The sequence below is a fragment of the Vespa velutina genome, chromosome 2 (genome assembly GCF_912470025.1).
Source record: "Vespa velutina chromosome 2, iVesVel2.1, whole genome shotgun sequence".
Taxonomy (NCBI): domain Eukaryota; kingdom Metazoa; phylum Arthropoda; class Insecta; order Hymenoptera; family Vespidae; genus Vespa; species Vespa velutina.
In genome coordinates this window covers 6,540,662-6,565,714 of record NC_062189.1, presented here as the reverse complement: position 1 = coordinate 6,565,714, position 25,053 = coordinate 6,540,662, and the positions used below count along the sequence as shown (strand labels likewise).

Here is a 25,053-nt window from a genome sequence, read left to right as displayed (position 1 = left end):
GAGAGAGAGAGAGAGAGAGAGAATGGGGATAAACAAAGTGTGGACTTTTACGAGATATATACATGCATTCGACTGATGCGTATTTTTTTGAATTGAGGTTACGTATCGTCATTGCATGTGCCTACACTTTGTTTTGAAACTAATATTGAATACTTTTCTTTCTTCTTCCATTTTTTTTCTTTCTTTCTTTTTTTTTTTTTTTTTTTTTTTTTTTTTAATTTGTAATATAATTTGGCGTGTAATCGTTTCGCATGATTACTTTTTTGAACTTCCACAAAGTCATGAAAGAAACGGTTCGATTGTTCTTTATAAAAAATGTATAGACTCGTTGGATTCGTTCCGTACGAAAACATTTTTTATTTAACCAAATAAATTTCGATTCACTAGTTTTGTGCGAATAGGCGACATGGAAAATATGTGCCTCTCTATTCTTCAACCAACACGTAACATTCAATCGTGCATCATATAGCAACCGTCACAATTTTTCTCGCTCAAACGAATTACTATCGTTTGGAATAGATAGTAAATCTCTTTCGTTCAAGAGCATCGGCAGCTCTAGTATATACATATGTATACAGAACACATTTCTTATCAATTGTGTCATTATATAAAGTTAACGATCTCTCGTTGGCCGTAACAATAAAGCTTAACATAACGGAATACTCGCTCCTCTCTCATAATAATTTTTCTTCCACCGTCATCTTCGGAAGTCGTTTATATCCTTCGATTTCCCTCGGGCGGAATGCGACCGATGCGATTTCAAAAGGTCACTCTCACAAGGTTGGGTCTCCCGTAGTCTTCGAGCTTTCTCGAGGAACTATCGATTTTCAATTGCTCGTGTACGAAAAGTTTTCTTCAACGGAAAGTTATTTTTATCGAAAAAATAAAATTTGTATCTCATTTTTGCAAGCCACGAGATATCCGCAATGGCAACTAACTTTCGCGAAATATAAAATAAGTATTAGACACAATGAAGAGTAAGATTTTCTATGAACAAAAGTTATTCGTAGACATAAACTAGATGGCAAAGAGGAGATTCTTATTAAAGGTCAAATAAATTAAGGTGCAGTTAATGATGGCAATCGTCATTGACGTTGGAAAAGTATACGGAAAACAATTCATGAGAAGGGGGAGAGTAAGGAGAAAGCGATAATGATGACGAAGTAAATTAATACGTACTCGACGTAATAACAAACGAATTCTTTGAGGAAATTGAAACAAAGGTTGTCAACTGTAAATAAAGAATATAAGGAAACATTTGTCGAAACGATCATGAATATTCTCATTACAGGATTACCGGTATGCTCTCAGATTACGAGTCGTAAAAGTAATGTGAACGAATTAGGTTTGCGAATTCGTTGAAATGCGAACCGGCTATAAGCGGAATTAGGACACTATTATGTTTCGAAATCAGTTTGCTTTCCAACGAACGAAACTACGACGGGAAGAAAGCAATCGAGATCGTGCTTTGAAACGATAACCATGGAACGGATTTGCTTCTTGATCTGCACCTCTTAATAACCGTACCTATGTCTTAAGTGAAATAAGAGAAGAACCGAGTAAGAGTTATTTGATACCCAGATTTATTTTTTACGTATTTTTTTATTGAAGAAATATTTATCCTTATCGATAGTTTAGATTATTTAAAAAAAAAAGTGTATATATATAGTGTTCATATTACACATATACGCACACGTACATATATTTGAGAAACAGAGACAGAGAGAGATAAACAGACAGATAGATAGACAGTGATAACAAGATCGTTTATCAATGCAATTTATTCATAAAAATAACAATAAAGATACTTACAAAAATGTGTATAAATACAAGCGATATAAATTATGTTACAAAGATGCACATAAGTATTTACAAGTACTTATATGACTTACTTCAGAAAAGAATTTTTATAATGAGCGCCTAGTTTATGAACTACAATCAAGAGACATAGAAATCGTCTATATATGAAGTAGTAGTAACTTTCTTTATCGTTCTAACTTGACCGAACTCGTAAGTATTTTACAAGAAGTTTCGAGACCGTAAAAGTTTATTCAAATTGCTCACGACATGAAACTCAAGATATCCTTGTAATTACCATTTCGTTGATATAAAATCGAGTAGAGCATTTAATATTTCAATTGTCACGTTACGTACTCATTTAATTTCTTGCGTAAATTCATACCTAATTTCTTCCGTTTATTCATATGATTATTTACGTTGATTGACTTAAATCATTACTTAATTACTTTCAATGATTTCAGTTAAGAGTGAAAATAATTTGTTAAGTAATTAATCACAAACTCTACTCGAAAGAGTTAATTTAGATTTAACTTCGATCTATCCCATATATGATATTTGGTTAAAGCTTAGTTCGATTTACGGTTTACTTTACGGTACAACCACAATCCGAATCCCAATTCGTGAAAATCAAGTCGATTCAACATCACTAAGCTATTAACAATTGTCCAATCCTTTTCATGTACATTATTCGCTCATGAAGCTGACATGTTTGCATTATCTGATCGTACATTTGTACCATACAACATGTATTATCGATTAAAATGTAATATTTAGAACGGACTAATACAGTTTTCCTAAGTTATTAGAGAATATAAAGGAAACAATCGAAAAATAAATATCCGTTTTAATATCGAAAATGGAACTAAAATGAATGAAAGGAAAAGTTAAAAGGAATATTACTTCACGTGTACCATGATTTTGATATAATATTTTTATATTATTTTGACGAACTCATGAACTCTGGCATGATATTTCTCATATAATCCATATTTGATTCATGAAATATCCGTTTTCCGTTCGAATGATTATCGAATTCATATCTATAAATTTGTTACATCGAGCTCATTCTAAAAACTTATGAGTTTCGGAATTACTCCCGTCTACGAAGTCATGCATTCATTCATAAAAATAATACGCAAGAGAGAACAAAATTGTACTTAAAACAGAAACAGTTATTTATGAAGATAATCCATCATGCTTTAATAATTTCAAAGGGTGAATAAATTAAAGAAAACAATGATAGAAATCATATTTTGTTTTTGCTATTTTTGTTTTCTTTTAGCATTGTTTAGGAAGCTTTCCTACGATATTTACAAAGTAGGTGATAGAAGTAAAAAAGAGAGACTGTAAAGAAGAGAAAGAACGTGGCAGGCTTATCCGCGTAAAAGTAGAATGATAAGGTAAGCGTATATGCTTTTCTCACGTAACCTGTCACACCATACAGAAAATATTACTGCTTGGCAACAACGAACATAAAGAAAATCGAAATTTTACATAGAAACATTTAGTTAATCGAGAAGATAAGTTGGAAAAACATAAAATCATTTTGTATTTTATAATAAATAAATAGAAAATAAAAATTAGCCGTTAGAAAATGTATTTTAATCTATTTTATTATAGAGAACGTAATTAAAGATGCAGAATGTAGAGATATATTATTAATAATTACGCCCTTGTACCTTCCAGATTATCCCTTTGATCTCGGATTTCGTTTATCTCTCGTCATATATGCACAACAACGCATCCACACGGTCGCATTTATATACGTATTCATGAATACTTGAGAGTCCGAAGATTACAGGATTCTCAGAATTAGCCGCGCGAGGATACAGGATGCAAAAGCGTTTCTATGCCTTTTCCGACTTCGCATACTGCATACTCAATCGAGTAGTAAGGAGAGTTATACGGAGAGAAGAGCTGTAGAGGAATGAAAATGGCTTCAGTATAGATAAACGTGTGTAGTTTTGGCTTTCTATGTATTTCGCTTACTCTTCTCAACCCTTATCCTTTCTCTCACGCTTTGTTATTGCCCTCCTACTTCCTCTCTCTTGTTCTAAGGTTCATAGATACGTATATAGATACGTACATACATATAGCTGCTTGTGGTGTACTCGTGCGAAGGGATATTAGCCACGAAGGTATTCCAAACCTATGTATTCGCGCCAGAAGCACGATGAAACTGTTCGTATGACACGCAATATTCTCTATCCATGAAATTTCGTTCATGGTCGCACATATATGTGAGGCGATGGCCATATGATTAACATATTACGTAATCTTCTGCATATATTGAAAAATAAATATAAAGAAAAAAAAGGAACAAAACAAAGAAAGATATAGACGAAAGATATTTCAATTTCCTCTCATCTTTCTTATTCCTATTTTTATCTTAATCTCAAATTCCTTTTAATCCCTTCGTTATATATACATTAACATATTTTTTATCGTCGATATTAATTTTAGAGATTGGTAATAATTGTTAGAAATAATACTTAATACGATTTTTTTCCCCCGACTTCGCGTTCAGCTCGAGAGGAGAAATATTTTTTTTTGAAAAAAAAAAAAAAAGTCTTACAAATTACGGTACGGTTAGATAGCAAAGTCATTAAGGTCGTGATTATATCAGTCGCGTCGTGGCGATTGTTTGCGAAGGAATAAGAAAAGAGGAAAATGGAAGACCGAAACAAACGATAGAAATCGTAACAGGAATGCACGAGAAACAGGAATTATTTCCCGAAAGGATGTCGCTTCCAGAGCTTTGAAGTAATTGGGAAACTTGTAATAGGTGTTGTCACTTGCTATCGTTGTTACCGTTCTCTTTTCTCTCGTTTCACGAACGCTACGTGTTTAATAAGACACGCGTGAGGTGTCGGTTAATTAGGACGAGAAAGTATGTATACCTACTTCTTTTCCTCGTTCCTTCGAAAGAAAGAAAGTCGTAGAAAGAAGATAGAGAAAGAAATAAGATAGAGATAGAACGAAAAAGGGCTAATACATTTTTCTCCTTCCTAAAAAAAAAAATTCGTTTGCCAGTAACGTGTGCGCGTTCGTATTTTGCGTAATTAAAATGCCAGAACCGAGGGCATATATTTCTATTTTGATTAAAGCCTTGTCAGTGAGATGACGTTCGAGAAAATATTTAATTACTAACAATTTTAATTAAAGTGATTAATTAAATAGATTGTGCGCCGTTAACTGAAATACTCATTCGCGTTATCGAAATGAAATGCGGACTGTTTTCCATCGACAGATTATAGAGCATTTATTGTCAAATCGTGGACAGAAAGCGACGGCCTCCACCACGTTTCCTTTTTGCTTCGATTTCACTCATTTAGGAACTCGATGGAAATTAAAACGAGGTAATAATGAGCAGTCGTCGATCGAGCGCTTCTTTCGAGGAAGATTATACGAGAGTACTTTAGAATATTGCGCACATTATATGAACACTTACAAGTCGTTTTACGAAATAAAAGGCAAAAATGATAAATTTCATTCTCGAATATTAATTTTCTCTTATATTTATTGTTTGGTAGAACGATAATCTCGTTACTTTTAATACAGCGATTAACAATATAATTGTACCGTTTGTCCTTCAATTAACATATGTTTCTATTGATCTGTAATACGAAAATAGGAGAAATTTTCATCTACAGGACATCAGGATGGAGAGGCATGGAAAAGAATAGAGAAAAGTGTAAATAAAATCTTGATATAGATAGAAAGGTTGAAATTTCGCAGGATTGAATAATAGTTTGCTCGACTAAGCGACAGATACAGATATCTTTCTTTATTCCTACATCCGTGTCAGATTTTAAAGCGTTCGGTTTAATTGATCACTTGGTGTAATAAGTAGAGAAGAGATAGCAAGAGAAAGAGGGAAGGGAAAGAGATTGAAGCCCATGGAACGCCTCAGATTGAACGCATACGGATTTGCGGCTGGCTGCGACGCCGCATAACACGAATAGAATTATTCATGTCACGTAGTTTGCGTTTTATGCGGAATCGACTCTCCCTTCTTCTCTCTCTCACTCTCTCTTTTTCTCTTTTTCTCTTTCTCTCTCTCTCTCTCTCTCTGTCTCTGTCTCTGTCTCTGTCTCTGTCTCTGTCTCTGTCTCTGTCTCTGTCTCTGTCTCTGTCTCTCTGTTTCTCCCTATTTCCCTGTCTCTCTCCCTATCTCTTTCTCTTTCCCTCTTTGTACTCTATCCCTATAGGTGTATAGATAAAAAAAAAAAATTCGAAAGAGGTGAATTGTGTCCATGAAAAAGGATGCTGGAAACATCAAATAGATAGGTGCTTTTTAGTCTGTTAATTCTATATGAATTTACAAGAGAACGTTAAAATCATTGAAATATTATAGCTGACATTGAATCATATTTAATTTTGAATTATTGTTAAATTCGTTTAAGTATCTAATAACAGAAAAATGTATGATACATTTTTCTAACTTTTTGTATATCCAAGTTAAGAATTTTTATAAGAATTTGTTGAAAGAGGAAAAGAATTGTTTTGTACGTTTTTCTTTAGAAAACGTTTGCTAACTAGGAACATGCGATGCACGTGGTTTAAATCACGGAGTCGGACTACAAAAACGATTATCTCCATACTAACGAACGCTGCTTTCGCGTAGATAGCTCCTCGCTTTCACGGTTAGCAAGTGAAATAGATTATACGAGACTCTTGTGCTATTAGTCGTGTCCTATCAAGAGCTCGATTATTTTCGACATGAACAAGCGATGAATTTCTTTTTTTTTCTCATCTTTTTTTCTTTCTTTCTTTTCTTTTCTTTTTTTTTTTTTTTTAATTCTATTTTTTTATTCGTTATCACTCGAGATTCAAAATTGATAAAAAGGAAATGAGGTAATTTGTACGTTACAAATTTTATTACCTCGAAGGTCCTCGATTTTCTGATAGTTATTTAATGTCTTTACGGAATAGCTATCACGACATGACTAACATAACATTTAAATTCTATTATAGCTAATGAGTTGCCGAAGTTGACATTTTGATCGTGATTTGTTAAATGATGTAGATTTATTAAATAGAAGAAGAAGAGAGAGAGAGAGAGAGAGAGAGAGAGAAAGAGATAGAAAAGGAGAGAGAGAAACGAAATTTTATATTTTTTTCTCGAAAAAAATGAAAATAAGAGATCACTTATTATTTTTTTCTTATCAATTTATCGCTTCTGTCTCATTTTTAACAGGTCATGCTATTTTCACGACAAAAGGAAAAATGAATCGGTTGCTTTTTCTATAAATGTTCATCGAACTACTTCACTTTCTGCTATTTTTTTAACCATAAAAAAAAGAATTCAACGTTATTGCCTTTGTACATTTTATTCGTTTTTCCAACGGAACATGTTGCTACCTTGTTGCTACGGTTATCCATGGGTATTGCGTATAAAAACAATTCTCACCAACGCATTCGTCCAATGTATTCTCGCCTTTTGATCTTTTTTATTGGGAAAAAATTACATGTTTTCTTTCTTTTTTTTTTTTCTTTTTTCTTTTTTTTTTTTTCTTTTTTCTTTTTTTTTTTTTTGAAATATTTCTTTTTATATATTTTTCAATAATGTGAATTAATTATAAGTATTTTATCAGTTTGTTGATATTCGCTGGAAATATAAATAACGTTTCATTCATTTCCTGAAATAGATATTAAAGTATGTAAAGCGTTATTGAAATGGATTACAAAATATAACAGGTTGGGAAGTATTATTAACGATGAAAAAATCTTCGTTTTATCTGTTTTTTACGAATCATTTTTTAATAAATAAAAGTAAATATAATTTTAATTACATTCGTACAATTATTTATTGAAAAATATTCTTTCTTTGATAAATACTCTCGTTTTGAATTTTTTCTTAATTAAATCGTGATTTTGGGTTATTTAAAGGTAAATAAAAATGATAAGGAAGATATTTATCGCTAATTCTCGTAAGAATGCTTTATCTTTATATACTTATCGTATGCATTGATTCGTCTCGATTGAAGTGATTTGTGCATTACAAAAAGAGCAATATTTACGCTCTGGAATGGAACGAAAGAAATCACTTTTTCTTTTTTCTATTTATTTTTTCTTTTTTCGTTTTTTTTCTTTTTTTTTTTTTTTTTTTTTTTTTCTTCGCCTCTCTTTTTTTATATTTTTCTCGTGACGTCGTGCATTGAAAGAGAGTGCCGTTAAAAATCGCACTGGGAGCCAAATCGACGCTTTCATCAGAGTATAAAGGAGAAAAGAATCGACTCGGGAAAACCAAATCGTACCGTGAATTTCACGTTGAACGAACCAAACTAAATGATAAAAACGTGTTACGGCTAGACAATACAAACTTTTATCCTTTTCTTTTTTACTCTTTCATGTTCGTACAGTGAACACACGTATCTTTCCCACAATCATAAATCGTAAAGTAAAACAATGTTTCAATTACAATTTACAAATAATTGACGCCATATTTTCATATTCGTTATGCTTTTTTTTTTTTTAATCTTATTTTAATATAAGAATATCTTTTGTAACGAATGGAATGAAATAAATTAATTGAAATTGTTCTGCAAAAGTGAATATTTTCAAAATACAGTCAGATTCTTTATAAAACAAGAAGAAATATACTCATTAATGATCTTTAATGACATTTCAACGTTTTCCAGCGGTATCTCGAAAAGGTACGATCTTTTCAAGTGTTTCGCAGTGCTTTCGAACGTCAAAAAAAAAAAATTTGAAAGATATGCTTATAAAATATCTCTCGCGGAAGTATTTAAAAGTGAAAGGCGCTGTCGCATGTTCTCGTTGCTTAGGTCATGGATAAAAAAAGGGAGTTGATGATGACACGTAGATGTTTTTTACAAGGAGGTCACACGAATGCGAAAGGAGAGACGGCTCCGTTCGACATGCATTTGAATAAAAGTGCTGAGATGGTCTGAGGTTAGCGTGACTTATTCCACTTCCTTTTGCTTCTTCTTCTTCTTCTTCTTCTTCTCCTTCTCCTTCTTCTTGCTTCCTTTTTTCTATCGTCGTTAAAAGAATGCACGAAAGGGTAGACCTATTATTGACATACAACCTAATAGTGTACATTGGTTAGCAATTTTTAGCGTACGAGTAACGGAGCGAGAAAGAAAGAAAGGGATAGAGAGAGAGAGAGAGAGGGAGAGAGAGAGAAAGAGAGAGAGAGAGAGAGAAAGAGAGAGAGAGTGAGAGAGAGTTTAACGATTTTAGTGGCAAATTAAATTGTAAAAGTGAGAATCATACTGAAATTCTACCATGATGAGTCTATGCAAACGCGTGTGGAATATTCGTGTACGTATTCATGTATACTGAGGTCCAAGGAGCTTATTGGACGCAAATCCTCAACATGTAACCCAATTAACCTGCCCGTTGCCACTATGATCTGGTATCGCCATAATTGGCGGAAGACTTCGAATTTCTGTAGTACCTCGTCGTTTCTACTCTCGAAAGTTATTCTCTGAATATGTTCTAGTCCGTAGCTAATGCCACAATAACTTATTACGTTAATAGAAAGGAAAGCAAGAAAAAGAAGAAGTTAAATATATTGAGATGTTTGTTCTATCGGATGAATGAAGGTACTTGGAATACATGATGATTCTACTTGCAATCTTTTTTAATCACATTTGAAATATATCGCGTGCAAGCGATCTCATCGAGGGAGTTTTAATTAAGCTAAACTGGACTTTTAAAGTTTATACCAAACCATATAAAAAAAGTTTTACTTTATTTTTTTAACGAAATATAGTTACAACGATCGACAAATATTGGAAGAGAATTTGTAAATTCGTATGAAGAGTATTAATGGGTCGGATAAGGGTACGGAGAAGTTTCTAATTAAGGAACATAGTTCGTAGATGTATGTACATAGTTTCCTTCGGATAACGTAAGTAGTATAAGTCAATATACGGACCTAGCAATAGTGAAGTTATACGAGAATTTTCATTTTTTATTAGTCTTTCCTATTTTATTATTGATTAACGATTCTGTTTAAAATAATTAATGATATGATAATTTCAATTCTATTCTTTATTCATTTCTGTTTATATTTAAGAATATCTTCTTATAAGATAATTCATTCGAAAAATATTTGCTCAGTTTTACTTCGCCGATTCGACTTTGACAACATATGAATTATTTTCAAGATTAAATCAATCCGATCATTAGCGACCTATTTTTAATCAGACCGCTTGCATGACCGCACGTATTAAACAAACATTTTTTTGTATCCGGTCGCGACGTTTGTTGAGTCTGGAAGGGGAGGAAGCTGAAAAAAATGACAGAAGTTCTGGCAAAAGTGGCAGAGAAAATACGTATGAGTTGCGATGATCGCCCGCAATTGCGGCCACCGGCCGCGCACAAGAAGAATTACGTTCGGCCGATAGGTCGACACATTCATACACGCCGAGTATCGTGTAATGAAAAAAAGAGAGATGGACGAAGTAGGTTAGAGATGAATATCGCGAACGGCGGGTGAGCTCACACGAGTGTCAGAATGAGAGAGAGTGAGGGAGAGAGAAAGAGAGAGAAAGAGAGAGAGAGAACCAAGCGGAAAGAGCGTAGCAAATGAACCATGAAATTAACGAATGGCTCCGAATTCATATCCGCTGAGTTCCATTTTACTGACCAATTAATTATTTAAAACGCCTGCGCTTGGAAACAACAGCGAGCCACTGTTGATACTCATATTCGCGTTCGCAAGATGGATGACAGTGGTCCACTTTTCTCTCTCTCTCTCTCTCTCTCTCTCTCTCTCTGCCTCTCCCTGTCTCTCTCTCTCTCTCTCTCTCTGTCTTTCTCTCTCTCTCTCTCTCTGTCACATTCTCTCCCTTCCTATCTCTCTTCCCCTGTAGTCACGAGACTCGGTACTTTTCCATTTATACTGTTCCAGAGACGAGACCCTCTCGTGTGTCGCGTTCACGTGCTTTGGAATTCGAAAACGAAACGGAGGGATCTCGTTACATGACCAAACTCACAAGAACTATTACACGTTCGATAAAAAAAGAAAAAAAAAAACAAAAAAGAAAAAACAAAAAAAAAATAGAAAAAACGAGAGAGGGATAAAAACAAGACAAAAAAGAGATGAGAAAGAAAAAATAGCTATGAAATCCAATGCCTCGTTCAAACGCAACTCCGAACACATTTTTTTGAACGACTTTGTATTTCATAATTTTTTTGTTCATTTTGCACTTTTCCTTTTTGTTGTTTTTTCTTATCTAAAATTACCATTGTTTGCGATTTTCTTTCGCGACGCATTAAGGTGCCCGTTTACTCCCACGTTTTAAAAAACATAACTGATGAAACCCGTGTGGATAATTTTAGAAGTTACACACGCATAAGCGTAATTCCAACTTTCGGTCGTGGCAAGTCCGGAACTACAAACGGATAATGAAAGCGTGCGTGCCCGTCGGAGTATATCATTCTTATCCCACGCAAAAGCTCTAATGGTGAGTAATGCCGAAAGTTCAGTCTCGTGTCTCGGTTTTTATGCATTAGGCATATGCTTAATCGAAACACGGCTTTTATCATAAAAATTACGAAATCATTATGGTTGTATCCGATGTGTTCAAAATGCAAGATAAAAAGAGAGATAGAATATATGTTATATTTCTTGTATATGTATATGTATATATATGTATATATATATTATATGTATATATATATATATATGTATATATATATACATATATATACATATATATATATATATATATATATATATATATATATATATAGAGAGAGAGAGAGAGAGAGATAATATAAATAGAGAAACGGAAAGAGAGAATGTGTTCGCAAAACAATAAATGGACGCGTCAATTTTGCGAATGTTGACATTCCATTTTCCATGATTCAGAGCTTAATGGGTGGCAATCTCATATCGACGTTGTAGGTATTCATGTCAAGATCGACATCGTCGATCGCATGATAATTGACACGACTGAGAGCTTTGTAGAGGAAGAGACAATGCAGAATACTACGGTAAAACTCTATTTTTGTTTCTCCGGACAAGCGAAATTACCGACAGATCAAATATTTCGCGATAACCTTTACTGAAATAACGGAAGAAGAGAATAGACATTCGAACGCGTGATTTTGCTCGTTGTTCATTTAAAAGTTCATCCACAAATGATATCTTCGAATTACATCGGTATAACTGCTCATTTTTCAATATAAAAATATTCATCGTAATAATGTGCATATAATGGAGATTGAAATTAAAAAGATATCTCAAATAAAGGAATCTCTAATTTTTAAATACGAATCTCTCTCTTTCTCCCTCTTTCTTTCTCTCTCTCTCTCTCTCTCTCTCTCTCTCTCTCTCTCTCTCTCTCTCTTTTTACACCTTCTTTCTGATATCTTGAAGAGTGCAGAGAATCGTCATTTTTCGATATAAAACGTGAGCATTTTCTCCGCTTCATACATCACAGAAAAAGGATTTAAAACATGGAAAGGGATTACAAAAAGAAGAAGATATATTCTCACTCAAAGTAGAATGGTAATTCTCGATCGAGACTGGCAGCAAACGAATCCATTCGAACGAGTGGCATCGACGGAAGGTTGAGAGAAAGGAGAAAGAGAAAGAGAAAGAGAGAGAAGGAAAAAGAGAAAAAGGATGAGAGGGAAAGAGAAGATTCTTTTGTTACGTTCCGTCAGAGTCCTGGATATATCCGTGGTTGTATGATCGCGAACGCAATTCAAAAAGCAGTCCTAGTCGACGTCGTCATCATCGTCATCGTCGTCATCGTCGTCGTCGCCGCCGCCGTCACCGTTGTCGTCATCATCATCGTCGAAGCGTCATCGTTCTGCGCATCCTCTCTGATATACGTAACGGAGAACAGGAATGCGATGTTGAATACAGAGAATTAATGGGAACGACGAGGCACCCGAGGTAATAACGTGGAGTGTAGAGCTCTTGGGATAGCCGTTGTACCGGACGCTCAGAAGCAAATAGTGCAACAGTGTACGCGCACGCGTATTCGTTTCTTTTTCTGTATATATCCACGTATATACGTATGGTCAGCTCGGCTAGGCCTCGTACCACTGCAAAATTTGCGCAAGCGAGAAATACAAATATGCCTACTGCCACATATCTTCCTCTCTCTCTCTCTCTCTCTCTCTCTCTCCCTCTCTCTTTGTCTCTCTTTGTGTATCTATATCTCTCTTTCTCTCTCTCTCTCTCTCTCTCTCGTTGCATTGCGACATACGCATTCCCACCGATCGAAACTTTACAACCTCTCCGCTCGACCGTGATTTTGGACGATGACGTTGCCTGATTCAAAGGACCACCGAACGTTGCTTCTCGCGTCATGAGATAGCAGCAGTCACGAGTAAAATTAATTAGCATGCTCGCAGCTCTTGCAAGAGAGATACTACTATAGAACTAAACGCAAGCTTCGATTGTTTCGATCTATTGGTAACGGTCAATTTCTCTTCTCCTCTGTTATGTTGTTGGAAATGGATGAACGAACGAAAAAATTTTTATTGAAATTCTATATTTGACTGACTTTTCTTTTGGTTTTATCTATACGAAATTAATCAAAATTAACTATCATAGAAATAATTGCATCGGGCGAACATCTTTCTTTTGTTTCACTAAAAGTTATTCGAAACTCGATAACTGATAAAGACGTTTGACACGTTTGCACAATGATCGACGATGCATCATTGTATCTTCCTATCATTCTCGTATTCTCGTATTCTTGTGCTTTGTCTCGTCGAAAAATAAAGTGGACTCAATATTAAATGATTGGTTAACCAAATTTTATAATTCAAAGTGTTACACCGAATATATGGCTTGTTTATAAAATATTATTTTTATATTCTACTAAAATTTTTACTTTTATATTCCCGTTAATATATTTAGGATTAAAATTAATAAAATTAAAAAGAGGTAGAAATTAATGTCCATTAATTGAAATGACAAATAATCATTTCCCGATTACCAGGTGATTTAATTGAATAACCCAAAGTATTTGTTTCATTTATTAACGAATCAAAAGTGAAACGTTTCGTGGCATTTTTATTTCTTACGACTAACATGTTGCATAAAATTTATATCACGAACATATCGTAACGATTCTTAAATGGTCATAAAACCGAAAGAGCTTTTCGTGTCTTTATTTTTACGAGTCATTCTATATAGATATTCGAACATGCGCAGAGATTTGTAAAACAAGCAAACGCGATTTTTCAATTATCAGAGCAATGCCGTCCTGATTAAATTTCACGTTGCTGTACGCGAAATACATATTTGTTTAATCGGAGGCATGCATCTCTATGTTCGGGTAGCGATAGAAAGCAATAAATATTCGTGTACAGTATATGTACAAAGTTTAATAATACAGAGAAGTACTATTACATACAACCAACAAAAAAAAAAAAAGAACAAATTATAAAAAATTGATGACATATATGTGAAATACATTGATTTACGTTCGTACGAATGAAAACGCAATTATAACTTTCGGAATAACCACCAAATCAACTCATTCATGCGGTCAATACAATATTCTAATGAACATTGATGTTATATTTGTGTGTTATTTGAAAATTTATATTTGAATATTTAATTATAGATGCACTTGAAGATTACACAATATCTATAACGACAAGATAATGAAAAAAAAAAAAAAGAACAATACATTTTCGATAATCGGCTTTAAAAGTATATTGAAATAGATACTTACATACCTGTGCATTTTTGAATATGCATTTTTAAAATATTAATAAAATTGGTCTTATATCGATAATATCAAAATATATAAAAAAAAGGACATTGGCCTTTTTAAATTGGTTTTGGTTTGAAGTTTTTAGACTTTCCGTTTTGTAGATATAACATGTCGAAATTCCTCATTCATTATCTAAAAAACGGCTAGTGTAAGTACTAACTGTAGTAAATAGAGAAAACACTTCTCACTGTTTACATGGTAAATGTATTGTAAATGCTGAGAGTTTATATAGGTCACTGTGTCAATGCCTCTTTGCAGTGAAATTATCGGGTCAACGTAATAGATCAAATTGTTCAACGTTTACATAACACGTTTTATTTAAATTGGAATATCTTAGAAATTAAAAATTGTAAAGACTTGAAATAAAAACCATATTAAAGGACAATTTTTTTCTTACATTTTCATTGTGTTATTAATAATTATTATATATATTAAGCAGTTTGTTATGAACAATTTTATAAATAATTTTTTATAAAGATATTCTAAAGATTTAACAACTTTTTATAAATATTTTGTTAAAAATTATTCCTACAAATTAGTCCTGCAAATATATATTTGCATACATTTATTGAGTTTCTCATTGAATTTCATTATAATATTAATTATATTAATTTTTTTATCTTATTGTGTTGAACAACAAAAGATGTTTATCGAAGTAAATAATATTCCAACAGTATGTTCTGTGCTTAACGTATATTATGACAAATGATTAAATACCACGAGGATATAAATTATACGTCATGATAGTGATCAATGGTTAACCGATGTCATTGATTACAATTGATACTCCGCCGAATAAGCACTAGTTATATTACTGCACATAACAATGCGCATAAATCATTTTGCTATCTCATTTGTAAACACAAAGTTCTCTTTTCTAAATTATGAAGTTATTCCTAATAGTCGAAAAATTGAAAAGTCTTTAATTTTTTAAAGACTTTTTCGAAATCAGTTTCACCTCTTGCATGACACTTATCATGAGAAATATTTTTCTTTCGGAAGGAGATGTTATATCAAATGAATAGCATGCGTCGTCACTAGATATATAAAAATGACTGAACCAACGAATGTCAGGGAAAGAAGAAGAAAATATTAGTACTAATCGATGCCACGAGACTCACATCGTGACAAGACGAACGATGATGGAGTTTAAAGTTAATCGATTCGTTTGAACAAAGACACTAGGATACGTAAGTACGGGATATCGTTTAGTCTTCGTGCTCGATTTATATCGTTTATATCCAGAAAGTCTCTTTTGGATAAGGGCCAGATTAGATAACAGAAAAGAGAACTCTATTTTCTTTTCGGAGTTAAATTTGTATTATTCTTCGTTTAACCTATGGCAATAGGGTTTGGATCTTTTGCAGTGATGGAAGACGATAGTCGAGACAGAATGTGCTAGATTTATCTTTGACTAATGACATTCTTGTCGTATAATAGTATGACGCATGAAAGTGCTTACACAGCGACCACGCTTGGACGTGCCTGATTTATATCGTCAGGTATTAGATTCATACATCGGTACTGTGTTAGTAGGTAGATATCATTTTTTTCGGAGCTCAAGAGCAATACAATATGGCACCTATCTGATATTCTTTCGATCTATCGTTATTTGTCCCAAATTTTGTTGTTTTAAACGATCATATAGTCAATTATATTTACGTTATGAAATGAAAGTTTTATAATAGATAAAAAGGGATGATAGGACAATTAAATTAACTTGGATTATTTGATTTTCCGTTGCTCGTCAAGTTTATCATGATTGTCGAAGTGTTAGCCTTGAATTTGAATGGTAGTCAGTGAGGGAGACGACGATTACAACGACTACGACGACAAGCCTGAGGGTTATCCGCGTATATGAGGTCAGTCGTTAATTACATTTAGCATTGCCATCAACGGATATCCCACGCCGTGGTAATGTCGTGATACTGATGGGACGTAAATTAACCGATCCACCAAGCTATCCGCGATACTCTCCGTCCGGCTTTCCAAGCGATCTACTAGAAGGGTTTCCATCACTTCGAGGAAGATAGATTTTCTTCGAGGTAAGCGCGACATCGCCTCTCTCTCCCCCAGTGCTCACATAAGAGGTCACTGACTGTCGCAATAATGCTGACGCGAGACAATTTCGCGTAATAAATTCAATTAGTTGAATTAAACAATTAAGTTATATCGATTTCTTTATAAAGAACTTTAAAAGCCGATAATCTTTCTTGAAAAATTAATATATCATGATATTATTCATAAAATAATAAATAATATATTAAATCAATAATAATATAATTTAAAATTTTCTTAAAATTGTAATGAAAGTTCAATAGAGATCACTTGCAAATATAAAAATTATTTTTATGTATAAGATAGAAAAAACCGAAAGGATTACGAAACGAAAATCGCATGACATGCTATGTTCCGTATTATGATGTAAATTTGACAATGATTCATCGCGACATTCAAATAGCCGAACAAAATCGTTCCTCGATTTCCGGATTACCTATAGCTTTTGAAAAAATCTCAGTATTGAAGCCATTTTCCGAAATTTCACAAAAGTTCTTTTTCGATTTTCTCAATATACCTACTCTAATCTCGGGTCTTTCTCAGCACCTTTCTTCTCCTTCAGAGAATTCGTCGTATTTTCTTTTTGTCCACATTTCTCGTCTAAGTCTCTTTGTTGCTCTCTCTCTCTCTCTCTTTCTCTCTCTCTTTCTCTTTCTCTTTCTCTTTCTTTCATGGCTACTCTCTTGCTTTCTAACAGGCCTTTTGTTTCATAGCACAGGCTTTTTCATGCCTTCTCGCTTCGACTATTTCGGATCAATAATTACGGGATCTTACGTCGTCTTATTCGGGAAGTTAGATTGTTTGATCATTTAAAAATTATTTTGATAAAAACCCAATCTTTTATTATCGTATTTGCAATTAAAATGAAAAAATTAACGTTTCTGAAATTTAAAAGTCGATGGAATGATAAAGCTGAGAGACTTGGATAACATTGAATTCTTTTTGTTTTTCTTATCGTTTCTCAAAATATTCGCAATTAATTCGAAAATTTTGGCCTTGAATGACACGAAGAAAACCACTTTCCGGAATTATTTAGATTGATCCGATTTATGTACGTCGAAATTCGACCGAAGGTCAAATTATTTGAACGAAGTGTCAAGAAGGCCCGAGCCGCAATTTCATCGCAATTTCTCTTGTGCCTTAACATCGTAGGTCGTTGAAACGGATTATTCTCCGCGGTTGTTACACGTTAATTTTGGAAGTAAAAGATAGCTATTTCTCCCTCTCTCTCTCTCTTTCTCTTTCTATCTATCTATCTCTCTCTTCCTCTCTACTCTCCCTTCTACGAAAATCCTGTCAGGACCGAGCCGTGTATAAAGTACAGATAGTAAGCGAAATAGTAGACCCAATGGGTCCGTGACTTTGGCCCATTGCCCACCGTCTTTAACCTTATATCCTTGCGTCCTTCCTTCCTTCACATTTGTCGAGCTAACTCCGAATGTAAGACTCCACGAGGCCGAGATCCTTTGTCCTCCTCGTGCTCTCGACGCATTTCGAAGGAGTTAGGGACGTGACGTTAAATGGGTACACCTAATATCCACGCCCGAGTCTAAATTATACGACAGTTCTTACCGCTCATTTGGTATTCCACGAGGATAATTCCACGTGAATCCATTAGGCGCGTGGATGAGAGGTGTTAAGTTTCCTTCTACTATCTTCCTATGGAAGGGTATGAGAGGAGAAAACGAGAGAGAGAGAGAGAGAGAGAGAGAGAGAGAGAGAAGAAAAGAAGAAAGAAAAGCAAAAGACAGAAGTCGAGGGCGATGTAAAATGTAGTAGTAGTAGTAAGAAAGAGGTAACAAGAAGATAGGTTGCAATGGTAGGTGTGTATGTAAGAGAAAGAGAGAAAGAAGGAGAGAGAGAGAGAGAGAGTGAGGGAGGGAGAGAGAGAGAAAGAAAGAGAGAAGGAAAACTGTGTAAGAAGAGTATGAAAAAGAGGGGTGCTGCAAGCATTAATGTCTCATCCCCAGACAAGATGTAGCATCTTCTCTTGTCATCGTCATCCTCTTTTCCTTCTACGGTCCAACGACAAAAGAATTAACGCGGTGGTTAATTTGGATCGTCATTAACCGACTACGAGGCGAATGGACTACAAAAGTCTATTTCTCTCTCTCTCTCTCTCCCCCCTCTCTCTCCTTCTTCTTCTCATTCTGGTTTCTCACTCCATTTCCTCTTCTTTCTTTTATCACCTAACGACTTTAAGCAGGTCTGTTAAACGAGCTTACCGTCTCATCTCTTAGACGTGTATTAAGAAAAATCTTGCGGTTTACTGCGATTACGAGCCTCGCAGGTTAAACCTATCAGATCCTCGGTTATTGCAATACCGTGCTCGGAACGTGCGATGCTTTAACGAGCGCTCTTTGCTTCCAATTTCTCTTGCTCGTTTTCTTGAAATTTTGGTCGTCCAATCGATGAAAGAATCGACTTGCTTCCTATCGTAGATTTATAACAGAGTAATGAGAACGAATGAGTTTATCGATCGAACGATATCGTTTTGTCGTCTTTTAATTAAAATCGAATAATAACGTTTCATATAGAATCATGACGACTGACTCGGTTGCCCCTATCAGATTTTCACATTATTTTCAAAGTAATAGAAATTTATTGAAAAGATAATAACGATAATCGATTTTGTATGAGAATCTTTCTCGAAGGCTGGATGCCATAGGATGAACTTCAGGGACAGGATGTGAATGCGACATAACAGTGCCAATGGATAATAGCTATAATAAAAAAAAAACAACAGGAAATTATTGACAACGAAAAACACCTCCGTTCTCGAGCTTCCACTGCAATTTCATCACCAAGATGTTATCGTTCGATAGAAAAGTATGATCATTGTGTTTGTATCAACAGGTATTCTTTCGAAAGATATAGACATGTTCATTGGTTTACTTTTTTTTCAATATTTCGTATTTAAAATTATTGAAAATGAAAGAAAGAGAGAAAGATAGAGAGAGAGAGAGAGAGTGAATCATGCAAATAGAAAGGATTAAATGCAAAAGGTAGAAATCTGCTTTTCGAAACGAAGCAAAAACCCGTTTCGAAACGAATTCCGTCCTAGATTGACAGAGAGGAAAGGGAGATAGAGAGAGAGAGAGAGAGAGAGAGAGAGAGAGAGAGAGAGAGAGAGAGAACGAAGTAGGAAGAACGAATGAACGTATGCTTTTTCCCTTTTTGTGTTCTACCTTCCTTTATTTCAGTCTCTCCAGATACGGCTTGGAAATTCACGTGGCGCACTGTGCAGATAAACAGTATAAAGGTCGGAGCTTTTCATTGAAGGGACCTCGTCTGAAACAACGGATAGCGAGAACGAAAAAGGAGCAGTAGCTCGTGCATCGTTGGGTGCACGCGCGTATACGGCGTTCACGTAAGAGAGCGAAAGAGAGAGAGAGAGACAGAGAAAGAAAAATAGAGAGAGAGAGAGAGAGAGAATCTGGTTATGTAGGTGGAGCAACGACGGCGAATAAGATGATAACTTTTTCGTGAAACTTATGCGCATTACGTCTAAATCCGCACAACTCAACCGTTTTATTCTGAATAGAAAGAATAATGGAATGGGAATGGAACAAAAAGGAAAGAAGAGAAAGAGATCACCGAAATAAGAGAGATATCAGACACAGTGAGTGGAATCAGCAAAGACAATTTTGGAAAAGTCGAATGAATAAAGTAAAAAAGCTGCGATGAATTGTTTAATACGATTTTTGTTTTATCAGATTCGGTGTGGAATTTGTGCTCTTATGAAATATTATAATTACTAATGTTTAAATATTTTTAATTAATTTCTGACTTTGTATGTTTCGAATTATGCTGAAATAATTCTCGACACTTTTCATTAAAATTTGTAATTTAAACAAAGAGTACGTTTCGTATTATCTATACGAAATAATATGTGCTTTATGTAAGGATGATATTTCAGATAATAATAGCCGACGAATTTCATGCATAACATTTTACATTAAGCATGTTATAGTAACAAGGAGAGAATAATTAAACGAAGCAAATTCGCTAAACGTTTCTATAGTGGATACGTTCATTAATCATAATGTTATATGCGGATACATAGCGGCAATTAAGGTAGCTCAACGGCTTATAAGAAGATATTCATACGGCTGATAAGAAATCAACCAAGCTTTGGAGATCTTTTAATGAAGAAAAACATCGATACAATTAAAAATTCAATTCGATTTAGCAATATCTCTTTAAAAATTTATATTTTATGAAAGAAAAATCATATTTCTCCGATACAAAAATCGGATTTAAGAAATATATAATTTTAACGAAATATTACAAATGAAATGTTTCTATGGATTCGTCGTTCTTTTTACCTTTAAATACTCCAGTATAATTTCCAGTGGCTATAATCGATAAAATTTATAATATAGAAAACCTTATATCAACCGTTCCAAGTTATTCCTACATTTTGCCGCAAAATAACGAAGCGAAGGAATGAAACGAGATCAATGAGATGCTTACGGTTCTCACTCTGCTTTTCTCCCCCCTCTTTTTTTCCTCTGCTTCGCTTCGATCGATCTCCCCGAGGCACACGCACACGAAAAACACTTTCTTACCACATACCAACCGTTAGCAACTGGGGAGGTGTGAGGTCCTTCGTTTTAAAAGAAACGCCGTAGGAAAATGGGACGGATAGCGCCAAGTTGCTTCGGAATTCAAAGAAGACGGAAAGAAAATGGAGCGGAAGAGAAGAAAAATAGAAAGAAAGAGAGAGAGAGAGAAAGAGAAAGAGAGAGAGAGAGAGAGAGAGAGAGAGATCGGTAGTCTAGGATCTACGAAGAAATACCAAGAATGAGAGAAAATGAGAGGGGAAAGGATAGAAGAAAAGAAAAGAGAGACAAAGACATCGATATCGTTCACTAAGGTAGGAAATAGAGTACGCCAATGAAGAAAAATGGCCGCCGAATTCCTGACAGATCCTTTATTACCTCTTTGCTAAAGCTCTTCTATACGCTTCGGGCTAAAGTAAAGCAAAGGAAAGGAAAGAATGGGAGGGAGATTGGGCTGTAAGAAGGAAAGAGATGAAAAAGAAAAAAATAAATAGAAAAAGAGATGCAAGTAGCCGATTTCGGTTAAATTCTTTCCGGTCGCGAGGCAGATACGAGTTTGCACGAAATCTTGAATACCAAAAATGTTCGTGTTCGTAGTGCCGTGGAAATAAATGAATGTATAACTTACTCGAACGATTTTAAAGATACTTTCTAATAGAAAGAGGATGATACTTCAAGACTCCTTTTGGCCTTATTTTACATTACAGAGATTCGATGCGTTATGAAAAATCGTTGCCACGCCAAACTATCTTCGTAAAATATGAAGTTTTTGGAAAAGTTATACATGTTAAAATGTTAAAGGGAACCATAGTATGAATGATAGTCATAATTTTCTCAAAAACTTGTCAAACATTAATATATCAACGTTATAGCACAGGCTCGTTCATTTTCTGTTCTAGGACTTTTAACGAGGTGTCGAGAGATCAAGCAATTTTAGTATACGTTTGTAGATCTTTCGAAAAGTTTTCTCCTCTTATTTACCAAAAATGTAGACAGGACGCAACAGCGTCTATATGCTCAAGGCTGATATCTCCTAACACGTACATTTAACTTCGTGAGACAGTAAACTCCGAGGAGTTAATATTAAACGTCATACAGTAGTAGTCGTTTAGTTGAGAATAGTAGTTGACCAAACAAAAAAAAGTGCAATTTCCTTCATCTAAATCCGAGAGAAACTGTCTCGAAGTTTACACGGCCGATGCATCGCTTAGCAGGGTAACCGAATGTGTTTAAATTCTCTCCTTTTCCCACACCTCCCGCCCCCCCCCCACGATCTCTCTCTTCCTCTTACTCTTTCTCTTTTCTTCGTCTTTATTTCTCTCTTTGATGTAAAAACAAAAACGAAGTATTCTTAAAAATGGGACGTACAATGAATAAAAGCGTGCTCATCCAATTGGTGAATTAATTACTAAAGTAAGCATCCGTAAATAAAAGTCTACTTATTCCTCACCCTTTTCATATAATTCTTCCTTTCTATTGCTCGTTCGGTCTTGCCCTTCTCCATTACTTTCGGACGTGTTCCAACTAGCCCCAGCGTGAATCAATAGAGAATACGCCAGAGGCGAAGAAGTTATACCTCGGTGTAGAGGAGAATAGTCTGAAAGCCTTTTCCGTACACCCTCTTCTTCTTCCGTTGCACCTTCCGTGCAAGCCGGCACTTTCGTCGTAAGCTGAAACGAAGTTGCGTTTAATTACACGAAGACAATATTGTCGAGAGAGAATGCGTTTCCCTTTTAGCAGTGTACACTGCTATCGCTTTGAACAACAAATGTCCAACCAACGCAAAAACCAGAGGCCGGATCTTCTTCTCCCGTTCGACCCGTTTTTTTTCTTCCTTCTGGAAATATCCTAAACCAACCGTTTTTATCCTGTCCGTTCCTCTTTCTTTCTCTCATCTTTTCTCTTTCTCTCTCTCTCTCTCTCTTTTTCTCTTTCTCTTTCTCTTTCTCTTCCTCTCTCGTTCAATTCCGTTAGTAACGTCTATATGATCGCTCGTACCAACTCAACGCATTTTATCTTACAACTAGTATAACCCTCTTCAAAATTTCTCAAGTTTTTGAACAAATTTTTAATTAGGACATTTGGTGAAATTCGAGCTGACAATTATGCGCATATGTATGTACATATTAAATGAAAATTCGTTCCTTTTTATTTTCTTTCTTTTCTCTCTTTTCTCTCTCTCTCTCTCTTTTTTTAACAACTTGTTCATCTTATGATATGTCGTCCTATTAACGAAATATGAATCTTATCTTATTAAATTTTAATTCATAATTAATAAGAATTAAGTAATAATAACTACAATTAATCTTATTGCAGTTTCATATAGTCGTTGATTAGATATTTTAATCAGTCTCAATGTTCAAAACGTTATATGAATTAACCAAACGAGTATAAGCGAGTAATAAACCAAACTAATCTTCCTCTTATCCTGTCAAATCTCCATATTAATTGTTTACGTATTTACTATTCCGTTTTATTGTTGACATTTCAATACTATTATTGTTGACGTTTCGATATTTCATTGATTTCATAATTTTGTATACCTAAAATTAAGCCGTGGAATATACCATAAAAGTAATAATGCTGTGGTCATTGAATGATCAAAAATAAATTATTAAGAAAATCTCTTCTTATAGCATTCACATAAAACCTAATTAAAAACATTCTATTCGGTCTCTATGTCACAAAATGCATATATGTTTGTGTATATGTGTGTGTATATATATATATATATATCTTCGTAATAATTTTATGATAATGTTGCCAAATAAAAAACTAATAAAATTAATTTGATCTTTTTATTACTGTATTAATAAAAATAAAAGTGGAGTGTTTTTGATACTTTAATAATGTCTCTTTAGGTTCATCGTTTTCAAAATCTGCGTTGTGTAAATTCAAATGTTGAAAATTATTTAAATATTTGAAATATTCATAAGAAAATATTGGTTGATTAATGTCTTTCTTGATTGGTCTATTTTGTTAATAACACAAAAAGAAGAGAGCGAGATATCGTTCCCATATTTGGATAATTCGTTTTTATCATTTCGTGAATAAATTAAAGTAAGTTGGGAAATTTAATTATTCTCTACTCGTTCGAATTTTAATTTCGTTGGTACATTAGCGTGAAACATTTAGAGTGTAGGAAAAGTAAACATTAACGGCAGCAATGCAAATCATTCACTTATAATTTTTGAATGAAACGTATACTACATTTTATTTTAAAGAAAAGGAAATACCTATATATGTATTTACATATGTGTAAATATGCATGTAGATCAATAACAAATATATAATTGATATTAGGACGTGTATTTCTTTTGTAGTATGACAATATAACGATAGATCTAAATTATTTTATTATTATGAATTATCGTTATATCATGATTCTCTTGCTCGTTATTTTTCACCCATAAATCTCACACGATATCTAGGAAATAGGCACATAAATAAATCAAAGTAATTGATCGACTATTTCAAGAGGGGGAAACAAAGGAAGTTAACTGTGGGGATAGGGGAGCTTGAATTTCCTTTAATCGTTAGCCCTATCGACGATCCGGTTCGACTATTTCGGACTTTTTCCAATCGAACGATAATCGGCAGTTTCTCTCTCTCTCTCTCTCTCTCTCTCTCTCTCTCTCCCTCTCTCCCTCGCACCCATAGTTTTTTGATCGTAATGATGATTCAGTGCGGAAGTGACGATCATTAAGCGTGAATCATGCGTTTCGCAATCGAAATAATCCGATTTCGCTTTGTTTCTTCGTTACGATAATTTTAATCACTATATTGAGCATATACTAATTTCAATAAATCTCTCCGTTTATATTTGTTTGCAACTTTTTTTTTCCAATTGTTCGGCTTCGTTATATTTTCTCTCGCGTAAATACAGATTGCAAAAATCTCGAATA

At 34.2% G+C, this 25,053-nt stretch overlaps 2 protein-coding genes across 14 annotated transcripts in view; one reads left to right on the top strand and one right to left on the bottom strand.

The window, feature by feature from the left end:
* The window catches only part of LOC124957665, a 241,037-nt gene that overhangs the window by 153,237 nt on the left and 62,747 nt on the right, over nt 1-25,053 (top strand). The gene's annotated exons all lie outside the window — the stretch shown is intronic.
* The window catches only part of LOC124957677, a 50,624-nt gene continuing 34,350 nt past the window's right edge, over nt 8,780-25,053 (bottom strand). The window contains exons 2-3 of one of the 2 annotated variants that reach the window (XR_007103707.1): nt 22,599-22,818; nt 8,780-8,836 (exon numbers count right to left, since the gene is read on the bottom strand). The gene's annotated coding sequence lies outside the window, so the exon portion shown is untranslated. Of the gene's footprint in view, nt 8,837-19,165; nt 19,307-22,598; nt 22,819-25,053 lie in introns of those variants that run through there. The other variant, XR_007103708.1, reaches the window with a different exon arrangement.